Source organism: Cryptomeria japonica, chromosome 8 (genome assembly GCF_030272615.1).
Source record: "Cryptomeria japonica chromosome 8, Sugi_1.0, whole genome shotgun sequence".
Lineage (NCBI taxonomy): Eukaryota > Viridiplantae > Streptophyta > Pinopsida > Cupressales > Cupressaceae > Cryptomeria > Cryptomeria japonica.
The window spans coordinates 187,379,071-187,392,955 of record NC_081412.1 but is presented as its reverse complement, the minus strand read 5'-3'; positions in this window follow the sequence as shown (position 1 = coordinate 187,392,955).

Genomic DNA, 13,885 nt, shown 5'->3' with positions numbered 1-13,885 from the left:
GTAGAATTACATAAGGATGGGATATTTTTAGGGCTTCTAGTTTTCTTATAAAAAATAGCAATATGTGTTTTGGCAAGCAGTTGTCATGATGATTTTGCATGATTGTTCAAGAATGGTTTCAGAGGTGAGAGTTTCACTTGCAGGACAAGATTGTGCATTCCTGATATTTAAATTTTGTGATAAAGGATGGAGAAATTTTCAATACACTATTTTATAGCTCCCAGTCTACAACTGCCAACTCCTCCTTTAGTTTTGGGGATGCTCCACTTTTGTTATCGTGGAACTCCTCTTCAAGGATGTGTATCTCCTCTTCTAGTTGGAAGGATTCCATGCATGACTCCTCTGAGACAATTACAACATGATGGTGGCATGAATCAAAACAATTAGACAGCAACAATAAAAGGTTCTCCATCAAAACAATTTTGGTGCGCATAGTCCATATTTCTCTTGTTCTGGAGCAGACGGAAGTTTCTTTTCTACACATGTTGATAACGTGTCAAATGGAAAAGAAGCCAAATTTAAGCAACCTATATCTTGTGCATTCCTTGTTATTATAAAAGGAATATCAGGGTTGTTGATTAGGGGTTCTAAATGTTTACACATCTCTAGTTGGGTAGTTGTAATCCTTTTGTTAATTTAGGGTTCTCGGGTAGTCTCATAGAAAAGAAGACATAGTTATCATATTGTAAACATCAATTAGTAATTAAAAAATATTTCAATTATTATGTATTTTGTCTACCAATCTATTTTTTGAATTCATGTAAACTTATGTATTAAGGATATGTTGGTTTATCTTGGTATTTTCATATCACTATGTAGTTGTGCTTGTGAGTATCTCTCAAGGAGGGAATGAAATTATGTATACAAGTTACAGTGAGTTAAGGAAATATTTACAAGATTAACAAGAATGGTTGAATGCAATAAACCAACAAAATCATGTTAATGTTAGGCATTAACACTGATAAGATTCCCTAATTTGAACTATTTTATGAGTGACTCGTGTTCTTTTGTCTTGTGGGTATAGCTTTGTTCCCTTAGATATGCATTGGGTTGAATATCTTACCTCAAAAGTTTTTACAGAATCATTCATTTGAGAAATTCCCTTTTTCTCTTTTCTTTTATCTGGAAGGTAGCAGGGGATTGGTTCCTGAATGTGTGCTTGATATTCCCTTGTATCTTTAAAGCACTGCATATGTTAATTTTTCTCTCAACAATTGTTATGGGATCAATGATAAATGTAAGTTGTATACATAAAGATCCCTTGTGTAACTAAGAAGAATCTACAAAATTGCAAATTTGTATAATTGTAATAAATTGGAAGGCATTCTAGATTTGTTATTTCTGAGAGGAATACCCTCCCAAGTCTGGTAGAGCTCGAAGTGAAGAGGGATTAGTTAAGTCTTAATTCTATTGTGTTTTCTTGTCCTTAGCCTATTGATAGTTTGAATTGATACTGGAGGCTTATTTCCCAATCCTGAAGTATGATGAAGTTCTTAGGGTTGAGGGTTGCAAGAAAAATCACCAACAAAAGTGGTGACTTTGCTGGGGATAGAACCATAGAATTATCCATGTGGAAAGAGTCAAAATAAACTCGAGAATCTGAAATCTATTTCAGATCTGGATGTTTTACACCTAGAGAAAGTTTTCTTTGTAGTTGATCTGAAAAGGAATGTGTGACTCTGCTGTTGTGCAAAACTCGAAATAAAGATGTTCTTCAAATAGCTTCCAGCTGTTTGAAATTTTTTCCTCTGCTAAGGAGGTGGTGACTCCGAGTAAAGAACCTGATGTTTGATGGAGATCTTAAAAAAAATTCAGTTAGAAAGAAGACAAACAACAGTTGCAATATATGAAGATGTCACGTCTTCCCTTCAAGTGAAGTATAGCACTGAGTTTGGGAAATAATAAAAGAATTTTTAGCATACTTCTCAATTTTTATTTGCAATATATGAAGATGTCATGTCTTCCCTTCAAGTGAAGTATAGCACTGAGTTAGGGAAATAATAAAAGTATTTTTAGCATACTTCTCAATTTTCATTTGCATTCTTTGTATGAATAAGTATGTACGTTATATAGATCTATTCTCTTGAATGAGTCTTTAAAGTCTTGTTGTAGTAAATCATGTTTTATGTATCATGCAAGTTTAAGACCTCTTAATTGTATGAGAAATTTGTAAGGGCGCTAGTTTAGGATGTTTCAGTCTATGCATACATACATGGTTCCAAGTGAAACCATAGTTTCAAATCAGCCTCCATTGTGTGATTTGAAGAGAGATTTCAAAATTGAAAGGTATAAGCCTATATACTTTAGTGGTATCCATGGTTTCCTAAATATCATACCATCTAGAATCAGAGATAACGTACCCAAATTCATTAATACTAAGAATGAATCAGATAAAAAGCACCTTCAAGGGTTTACTGACCTAATGGATGATTGTGAAATTGATCATAAGGATACGATAATCAAATTATTAATGCAATCACTAAAGGGTGATGCCAAAGATTGGTTTTTAGATTTGCTACTAGATTCAATCAACACTTGGAATAAGTTAAAAAATGTCTTCAATGATCAATTTGTTGAAAGAGTTTGTGAGTTTTCAATCATTAGTGATTTTATGGAAATTCATATCAAGAATGATGAATTGGTTCCTAAGTTTAACCAAATATTTATGAAGGAATTGAAGAAGATCCTTGAGAGTTGTAGACCTTAGGATGCAATGGCATTAGTCATTTACTTGGGGGCATTTGATAAAAAGATGAGTTACCGACTAAGGAATGAAGACCCTGAAAGTTTGCATGAAGATTATCATATAAAAATTAACATTAAAAAGGTCACAGAGTATGGAATGAGCATAAGGTTAAACCGAGCAAAGGAACCCTGAGAGCAAGTGAAAGGTGTATACCAGAGGTTAGTAAGGGTATTCCTAGAAATGACCAGTTTGCTATCCCAAGCCTTATTTCATCTCAAGAGTATGGTAATATCTTTTCAAGTGTTATTCATATACCTGTTCAAAACAATGCATACAATCAATTACCTAGTATGCAAATGCCTAAAAGAATCACCAGTCTTCTATCCCTCAATAAGAAGTGTATAACATTACATATCGAATTAAGATTCTGAATGTTGATCGATAGTGTGCAAGTATTCTTGACTCACTAACACATACTCAAAGCTTGATTGACCACAAGAGTAGGGAGCTTTTAAACACTGAAGATATTGCATCAATAGAAGTCCAATGACAACTTTCGATTGATAAAGATGCAAGTGAAATATTCAAGGATATTGGAGTTGATGAGTTGAGGTAGTCACTTGAATATGAAAATCAATTAAATGGAGATTATTGTGTGTATACTTGTAATGGTGAAAAAGGTAAATGATGAAGAGATCAAGCGAAAATCTTTTCTTCCCACCGAGGAGAGATGAAATTTTCACTGCAGATTTCCCTTCAAACACTTTATCCACATTACATTTAAAAGAGAGGGAAATTCACTAGATCCAATCTCTTAGGGAAGAGATTGAATACTAAATGAATTGATAATGGGATAGAAATGACAAGCTAACCCCTCTTTCAGAATGGAAAATGATTGAATTATGTGTTGTAGAACTAAGTGTAAAAGTAACAAAGAACTGATTATAACTTGAGATAGAAGAATGAGATGAAGTTGTGCACCTAGATCAGGCTATAATATGTCGAGACAAAGCTGCCCTATGAATTTGAGGAAAAGTTGTCGGGACCATGCTGAAAGTGTCTATGGTCCTCTAAAAATTCCGCAAAATGAAAAGGGTTTTTCCACCTATGAAAATAGAGTCTGAATTTGTAAATACAGTTGCGCACCTACAACCTACACACAAAAAAGAGAGGAAAAGGAGTTGGGATTGGGGGTTTTCCTTTAGGTCAAACCCCAGTTTTGGAATTAACTTGAAAGAAAGTACTTGCAAGTAAATGTAGATGAAAGACTGAAATGTAAGTCACCTCAAGGGAGGTTGTAGATAGAATGTATGTAAATTTGCTTGTATTGAATTGAATGTTAAAAGGAATCTCCTCTTCAATGGTTGAATCCTTGACTTGAATGCAACACCTAGCCTTGAAGGGAGACTTGAGAATGCTCAATAATAGAAAGGAATGTTTGGAATTATGCCCACTCTTCGCTTATCCAACTTATCGCTTCTTGAACTTATGCCAAATGAGAGGGAAAATGCTACATATATACTTGTCAATTAGGGTTAATTGACTGATTTTTCATCACAGGCCAACACATGGAAATTTTTCCTGCTTTATGCAAATTCCAATGCAAGGATAGGATAGAGGGAGACCCAAAATAGGGCAAGGACAAGGGTGCCACACCCCTATCCTGCCCTTGTCTTAGGACAAGAAGTAGGTTCAGATAGTGCAAAGGGCAGAACAAGTGCAATTTTGGGGGGGTTGAGAAAGTCTCAGGTATTCGATCAGGCTTGGGGATTCAAATTGCCAACATGAAGACCCTAATGTGGTTATAAATTGTAAGGGTCGCAAATTTATGACACTACATTTAGCCCCCACTTTAGCGAGAGTATAATCTTATGCCAATACTGTCCGTAAAGTACAAGGAAACAAGACTGAAATACTTCTACCACGTCAAGGAGGCAAGATGCACCAAGCCCCCAGTGGACTAAGGATCTTAAAACATTGATTGACAAAGTAAAAGGGAAGATAAAGAAGGGAAAACCATGACTGCAAGTAGCAAGGTTCCCCTCACTATGAGTCATGAAAAAGATACCAAAATTATAAAGCAAAGCTGAGTTCACTAAATAATTCTAAGTATTCAAAAGGAAAATATGAGCGAAGTGTATGCCCCCATGTTAAAGCGATCGCGCACACCTTATCAGGAGCGATTGCTTTAAGGTAGGATGCACCCAAGAGAGTGAGAGAGAGGGAGCACATTATCACAAGGATTTGGCCCCCAATTGAGGAATAAACCCAAGGATAATGAACACAAAACACAAGGTAGTTTCTCTTTCCTTGGGGTCAGTATGTTGTATGATATCTCATGTATATCATATATGTATATGTGCATATATTAATTATCATTCCCCAAAGAAAGGACACTATTTTGGAAGAAGGGGAATAGAGGATGTTTTTTGATTCAACACGAAAGAGACCAAAAGAGATCTCAATGCTTTGGATCATCCTCAAGTCGACTTTGAGGGAAAAATAGAAGAACAAAGATACACATAGGAGAATTGTCACAAAAGAGAAAGAAAGGAGAGAGAGAGAGAGAGAGAGAGAGAGAGAGAGAGAGAGAGAGAGAGAGAGAGAAGATCTATAGTGCTAATATTGCTAATCTAGCATGACATCCACCTCTCGATCTTGCTGATCACTAATTCAGGAAGGCGAGCAACATTGAGCAGGATAGATGGAGCTATCACAAGATCCAAACAAGGAGTATGCTCATGTGGTAAGTCACATTGCTCAATTCTAGGAGCTAGGATTAGGGTTTGTGAAAATTCAGTTGATAAATTATTGTCCACATCAACATATTCATAATCACTATCAGAAGCATTAGGAGTTGTATTTCTATAATGAATAGCATTTTCACTCATTTCTTCATCAAAACTTATAGCAAGAAGAGCACGGACATGAATAGGAGTAAAACCATCACACGTTTTGTGCAACTTATGATTTCGAGATGTAGGTTCAACATCTTGCTTAGAAGAAAAGAGAATCATATCAACTATTGGAGTCTTGGGAGATTGAATGGTTTGAGGAACAACTTCATGAGATCAAGCATGATGCCTTAGTCGACAGTCTCTCACACAATGATTTCATCGAGTCATAGCGAAAGACTGAGAAGGAGGAGGAAAAATTATGAAAGGAGTAATAGTCTCCTCTTTGATAGTTGAAGGCTTTGGTTGAGGTCTTTTAGGTTGGACAAGAGGAGAGATGGGCCTCTTCTCTCTATAAGAACAAGGAGGTGGAACTGCACCATATAAAGAAGGAATATTAGGTGTAGGAAGGAGACCGGGTCCATTATGGGGAGGTGGTATAGGTCTAACCTTAGGAGGAATATTGGTGTTCTTCTTAGAAGAAGGCACAGTCACATCCATAGGAATAGGTTGAGGATTTTCCTTAGGAGGAATATTAGTCCTATTTATTAGGGGAAGGATTTCATCTTCAAGAAGGATGGGAATGTCAAGTGTTGGGGATCTAGGTTGACTCAAGGATAAGATCATATCTTTCTTTCATTTTTGATAAGATTGAAAAAGAGCATCACTCCTTTGTGGAAGAGATTAAAATTTCTTAGGCTAAAAGAGATCAATATGAACACTAGGGATTCTGTCGAATGGGCAAAATAAGCTATGGTTCATGGTTATGATTTCTCCACAGTGAGGAAATTTCAAACACTTGTGAATAGGAGAAGCAATAGCCTTCGTGGAAGATAACCAAGGGTAGCCCAACTTCACATGAAATTATTCGGAAGAGGGAATGATAACAAAGTTGACATCCATAGATTTAGTGTGAAATTCAGCAGGAAGGGTGATAGAACCAATGGTAGGACAAGAGAATCCATCAAATAACTTTACAACCACATTAGAGTCATCATAGATCAGTTTATGCGATCGTAAAAGAGATACTTCACAATGATGACATTAACCATGCAAGAGGGATCAACAAGAGCACCATGGAAATGTATGTCCTTAACCTTCGCAACTATGTATAAAGGACCATTGGGTACCCTAATGGTCTCACTAGGGTCGAATGTAATACAAGGATCCTTAGGTGTCTCTTGTTTCTTGACCATGTTCACCAAATTCGGAGGCATGGTAGTAAGATCAAAAGGAGAGAAAGAAGTATGTTTAGTTTCAATCACGTTAAAGGTATGAGAAGGAAAAGGGTCAATAAAAATCTTAAGATTTTGATTAGGAGGAGCTACTGATTTGTTTCCCTTATTATTCACACCTGCCACAGATATAGTATTATTATCAATCAAATCTTGAATCTTACTTTTCATTGCAAAACATTTCTCAATATCATGACCAGGATTACAATGAAATTAACAAAAGGAATTACTATCAAAATAAGGGGATGCAAGCTTAGATGGGTCAACTGGTTTGATAGGAGGAAGTTTGATCACATTTTTTTGTAATAACTAAGACATAATACTATGTAAAGATTCAGTCAAATGAGTAAATTGTCTTTCTCTTTTAAAGAATTTAGAAATAGGAGGCACACCTCTTGTAGCATTCACATTGTTGTTGTTGATTGTATCATTGAGCTTGATGAAGCTTTTTGTTGGTTTGAACTTCACAAACGGTTGTTGAACACTTTACCCCTTATCACTTGGAGCCATAGAAGTAGATTGCTCCATTTGACTCACAACCAGTTGATAATTGTGGAGTGTTGCACACAACTGCAGAAAGGAAGTAAACTCAGACAAAAGAAGTTTTTCCCTAATATCTTTTTGAAAATTAGAAATGAAAATTCTTTGAATATCATTATTAGGTATAGGAAAATAAATTTGAGCACACAAATGCTTATATCTACCAATGAAATCAGTCACTTTTTCTTTAACACCTTGTTTACAATGCATTAAATCAGTCAAAGTAATTGTAGGACCAATGTTGTTTTGAAATTGTTGAAAAGAAGTGATAGCATAAGAAGGAAAAGAGAAATACCATTGTAAAGCCTTATCTTTTAGTGTTCTTGTAAATAATTTTGCAAGCAATCTTTGATCATAAGCAAAATCAGTACACAAGGTTTGAAATGTTTTAACATGTGTGAGAGGATCAAGTTTTCCATTATAGAGTTCCAATTGAGGGACCTCAACGTGCTTAGGTTGGAAAACTTTAAAAATATCAAGAGAAAGTGGGCTTGCAACATCAAATGTGGGCACATTAAACTTGGATTGACTCATGGAAGCAATTTGTTGTTGTAAGGAAGACACAGTTTGAGAAAGATTGTTAATTGTCGCTTCGATAGAAGAATTGATGTTAGACATGGATGATTGAGAAGGTGGTGTGATGTTATTAAAGGAAGGCAGTGATTGAGAATAAGGTGGTGGGACATTATGATAAGTAGGCATAGGTGATGATTGAGTAGGAAATGGGACACTTAAATGAGGAATAAAATTGTTGAATGAATTGCCCCCTTGTGTCATAGTGATTGGTTGAGGGATTATAGGAATACTTATGGAAGACATATGTAATGATGGAAGATTAAATGAAGAAGAGTGATTTCCCCCATGACCAATGGTTGTAGGAATGACATTCTGAGTTGATTTAGCCATGATGTTTGAAGTGAAAGTAGGAATACTAGCCATAGGAGTGGTCAAAGGAATAGAAGAATTGATTTGATTTGAAGGTTGTGAATAACCTAATTTCTTAGCACAACTCTTGATAGGCATGACATTAGAATCAACAATATGAGCAATGCCATGCAATATATCAATTTCATTCTTATCACTTTTAATCATGTGTTTAAGGCCTTCAATTAATGGAAGAGCTTCACTATTAGGGTATTCTTGGGACATCCATTGTTGAAAGTTATCAAATTGATTGTCCAATTTTTTAAGTTGATCTATGGAAACTCTAGTTAAAGCTTCTTCGGGTTCATCATGAGATTCATCAATTGGATAGATAGGGACATGATTAGAATGGGATGAATTACCATTATCCTTATTAAAGAAGTCACCCAAATAATGCTCCATCTTCGCGGTAATTAAACCTTGGGAAGCCTTAATTCTAATGCTTCGTCTAACGATGATAGTGTAGGTAGGACTAATAGTGGTAAAACTCATGCACTAGAGGGAAAATTTTGAATTTTGAATAAGAAGAGCAAAGTGTACAAAAATTGAATAATGTAAAATTTGGGAAAATGATGATTAAACAATTTGAACTTTGTTGAAAGAAGAAAATGACACAATTTCCAAAAATATTTTTTATGATAAATGAAAGGAAATTGGAATTTAAAATTAGGGCCAATGGGATACCACTTAATTTTAAAATTGATAAAATCGGAATTTTTAAAATCGGGGCAGATTTTAATTAACCACTTAATTTTAAAAAAATTCTTGAAATTTGAAATGTTGAATTTTGAAGTTATTTTTTATTTTAGAGGGATCAAAAATCAACAAAATTAGCCAATTTTTTGGATTTAAGCTATTAAATACACTCATAATAGTCTCCCAAAATTTCGAGAAAAAAGCCAGGGACCGTGTTGAAAGTGCACACGGTCCGACCAATTTTTTTCAAAATTTTCAAGGATTAAAGTTATGATGATTTTAAAGATAACCTCAAAAAAATTGGTGGATTTTACGATCTCTAGATAAGCGAAATGAAGGGTTGAATGTGAAAATAGGACCCTATTAGGGTTTTGAGAAAAAAAGAGGAATTGAATTGAAAATTTGAAAAGGGTCAAACCTAATGGATAGGGACACCTTAAAAAATGTTCAGAAAACTGAAATTGATTGAAATTTGCATAAAATCCAATTAAATTTGAAAATTAGGGTTTTAGAACCTAACCACTTAATTTTTTTAAATTTTGAATTTTGAAAAAGGAGGAAAATTGAAAATTTGAATTATAGGACAAAAGACAAGTCTGTAAACTGTCACAAATCTGAAAATTAAATGGAGATTCAATTTTTGCACAATTTCAAGATGATTTTTGAAAATTAGGGTTTTGACAATTAACCTCTTAATTTTGTGAATTTGATTTGCAAATTGAACAAGACAATGAAGAAATTGAATTTGACAAAAAAAATAATTTTCATATCTAAGACAATAACAAGCAATTTTTAAAACACACAAGTTCAATTTCAATTTTAAAAACTAGGGTTTTGAATGAATTAACCACTAAGTTTGCAGAAAAATTAAACTTGTAAATGAAAAATATGCAAAGATTTTAAAAATAAAGCATGTAAGACGTCGGGTTCACCAAAATGTAATGGTGAAAAAGGTGAATGATGGAGAGATCAAGAGGAAAGATTTTCTTCCCTCCGAGGAGAGATGAAAGTTTCACTGCGGACTTCCCTTCAAACACTTTATCCACATTACAATTAAAAGAGGGGGAAATTCACTAGATACAATCTCTTAGGGAAGAGATTGAATACTAAATGAATTGATAATGAGATAGAAATGACAAGCTAACCCCTCTTTCAGAATGGAAAATGATTGAATTATGTGTTGTAGAACTAAGTGTAAAAGTAACAAAGAACTGATTATAACTCGAGATAGAAGCATGAGATGAAGTTGTGCACCTAAATATAGCTATAATATGTCAAGACGAAGCTACCCTGTGAATTTGAGGAAAAGTTGGCAGGACCGTGCTAAAAGTGTCCACGGTCCTCCGAAAAATCTGTGAAACGAAAAGGGTTTTTCCACCTCTGCAAATGGAGTCTGAATCTGCAAAGACATTTGTGCACCTGCAACCTACACATAAAAAAGAGAGGAAAGGGGGTTGAGATTGGGGGTTTTCCTTCTAGTCAAACCCTAGTTTTGGAATTAACCAAATGATGAAAGAAAGTACTTGTAAGTAAATGTAGATGAAAGACTGAAATTTAAGTCACCTCAAGGGAGGTTATAGATACAATGTATGTAGATTTTCTTGTATTGAATTGAATTTTGAAAGGGATCTCCTCTTCAATGGTTGAATCCTTGGCTTCAATGCAACACCTAGCCTTGAAGGGAGACTTGAGAATGCTCAATGCTGGAAAGGAATGCTTGAATGTTTGAATGCTTGAATGTATGCCCACTCTTCACTTATCCAACTTATCACTTATTGAACTTATGCCGAATGAGAGGGAAAATGAAACATATATACTTGTCAATTAGGGTTAATTGACTGATTTTTCGTCACAAGCCGACACAGGGAAAGTTTTCCTGCTTTATGCAAAGTACAATGCAAGGATAGGATAGAGGGGGCCTCAAAATAGGGCAAGGACAAGGGCACCATGCCCCTGTCCTTCCCTTGTATCAGGACAGGAAGAAGGTTCAGGCAGTACAAAGGGCAAAACAAGTACAGTTTCTGGGGGTTGATCAAGTCTCGGTTCTCTGATCAGGCTTGGGGATTCATATTACCAACGTGAAGACCCTAATGTGGTCACAAATTGCAAGGGTCGCAATTTTATGACACTACAATACTAATATTCAAAATTTTGTCAAGAGTGATAAGGCTACCATAGATCTTCCTTATGTGCTCTCATCTCATAATTTGAATAATACTACTTATTAACATGATATTCATAATGATTTGTATAATTTAGAAGTGGAATCATTTGTTGTTTCTGAACTTGATGGTGATTCTCATGATGCTTATGATGAATATGAAGGTGTTGAATATTTTCATGTTGTCCCTATTTGTGAAGACAATCATACTACTCAACATTTTACTGATCAATTTGAATGAAATGGGAATACAACCGGCCATTAAACAAGAAGGTGACTTTGATATAAAAATGTTGAGCAATATATGTTTGTTGATGAATATTTCAGATGAACATTGTGCTGATCATGTGGACCAAGAATCTATGTCTATGGAGTATTTCAGTGACCTTGAAGGAAATTCAGACTTTGAGTTTTTAGAGTTGAATGAGGATAGGTTAGCTGGTAAAGTGATAAGTGATTCAAAAATTGAGTGTTGTCTTTTTTAGAATTTTATGAACTAGCCTTTGAAAATTTTCATGAAGAGATAGCCTACAAGATGGAAAGGGAATTTGATTGTATGTTGGACCCTGATATGGAATTTTTTAGGTATGATATAAATTTTGTTAATCATGTGAGTGTATTACCTAGTCAAATAAAGACCAATGATATTGATAAAGTTATTTATAGCAGTGATTCACATGAAGAAGATCACCATGGTGAAGATATTTATAATGGGATGCGCTCAAAATTGTTAGTCTCCTTATGAAGCCATGGATGTGGAGATAATCCTAGATGGAAAGTGTGAATCAGGCCTTCATAGTGTATTGCAAATATTTGCACACATGGAATGGACATATGAGTGTTTTTCATTTTATATGTCTGAGAGTTTACTGTATGGTTTACAATTTGATAGTCATGCAAGTACCCTGAGCTATATGTAGGATTATTAGGGAGTCTGATACAATGATGTTGTTGGAATCAATGAACACTGAGAGGGGGGTGAATAAGTGTTTTATAGTTTGCAAACTTATTAAGATGATTCTTAAACCACCAGATGCATGAGGGTGAAAGAAAAATGTGGAAACATAAAATAAGCAACCACACAATCATAACATCAATATTTTTACATGGAAACCTGGAAAGGGAAAAAGAACGATGGTATTTGAACCCACAATCTTATTATACTATGGCCAAAAGTATGATAATATTACATGAGGGGAATGCACTTGCATTCAAGCACACTGCCTAGAGCTCACTGGACAATTACAAAAAGGGCTACAACCTGGAGGAAGGCTCACTGTATTACATGATATTACAAAGGATTACAATAATGAATGAATTGAAGTATAGCATCTAACTATGCTAAAAAGTAGTTCTGGTTAGGCTCAGATTGTCTTCAACAACTAATATGTCTTTGGGCTATGTTTTCTTTCTATGTGTGTCACCAGACCACCAAAACCTTCAACCACATTTACCAAACTTGAAAATACGCTCATACGGACTCTTTTTACTCATCACACACCTCAAAATGATCAACCAATTCAATCTTATATATCTGCACCAACAAAAAGAATCATTTATTAAGTTGGCTTCCAAAAATCGCATAACACACAACATGAAACGTGTATCACCAAGTCGGCTTAATTCATCCACAAATTCAAATGCAGACCAAAACACGATGATAATAAGCTTCCCATAAGTCGACCCAATCACCTCAAACATGGAACTGATCACCAAAATCAACCCAACAAATCCACAACATATGTTACACCATAATAGCTCTACCCTAACTGAATTATCAAATAACGAACCACTATACTTGTTCACAAATCAACACTGAATATGAGATAATCTACCTCGAACCTTGAATCAATTGCCTTGATCACTGCAACCAAAAATACATCACCAAAATCAAGATATGCACACTAATCTAATGCTCTACCGGTTATTGTGTTCCACCTTCTAGACTTATGCCTCATGAATAATATTGCTTTTGGTAAACCAATTCTATGTACACTGGATGTGATTTCTGAATTGAGTTGCCATCAATGGAAACCCCTAAGAATTAATCATGCACCAATCTTCACTGAAATAGTGTATCTTGCTAACAATCTCCTCATTTGGCATTGATTCCAACACTGTGAAAAATGAACTGTACACTCAAGACTGCAAAAATTCAAAATTCAAAACTCACTAAGAAGGTACAAGCCCCTCTTGAGAATTTACACCATTTTTTGCTCTACTCTCTCCCCCTTTGACAATAATTCCAAAGATAGGAATCCGCCAAAATCTATATACAAAGAAATGTATAGCTACTCACAAAAACTTGAATATGTCTGAAAATATGTTCTAAGGGACAACAAATGATTATTCCATGCCTTCTTTAAGCTCTCCAAAATGCTTATCATCCCAATGAAAAGGTAGGCATGCATCTCTGCTCCTCTTCTATCCACCAAAATAGGCTTATCCAGAGAGCCCTTAGCATCTTGCATACTACTCATCAATAAATCTATCTGGGTAGTGATAAGACTTCTCACTTTTGACGATCTATCCAAAATTCTTTCCTTTTCTTGATTTAAACTTTTAATCTTGTCTAGTATACTCAAAACTTGGGGTTCAAAACTATTGGCCAAGACTTATTGTGGTACGTATGACTGTGATATGTTCGCTATTTTCCCTTCACATTCCCTTATTTTCTTGTCAATGTCTATAGTGAACTTCGTCAAAATTAGACATGACTTGTATAACTGACCACTTTCATCAAGAGCAT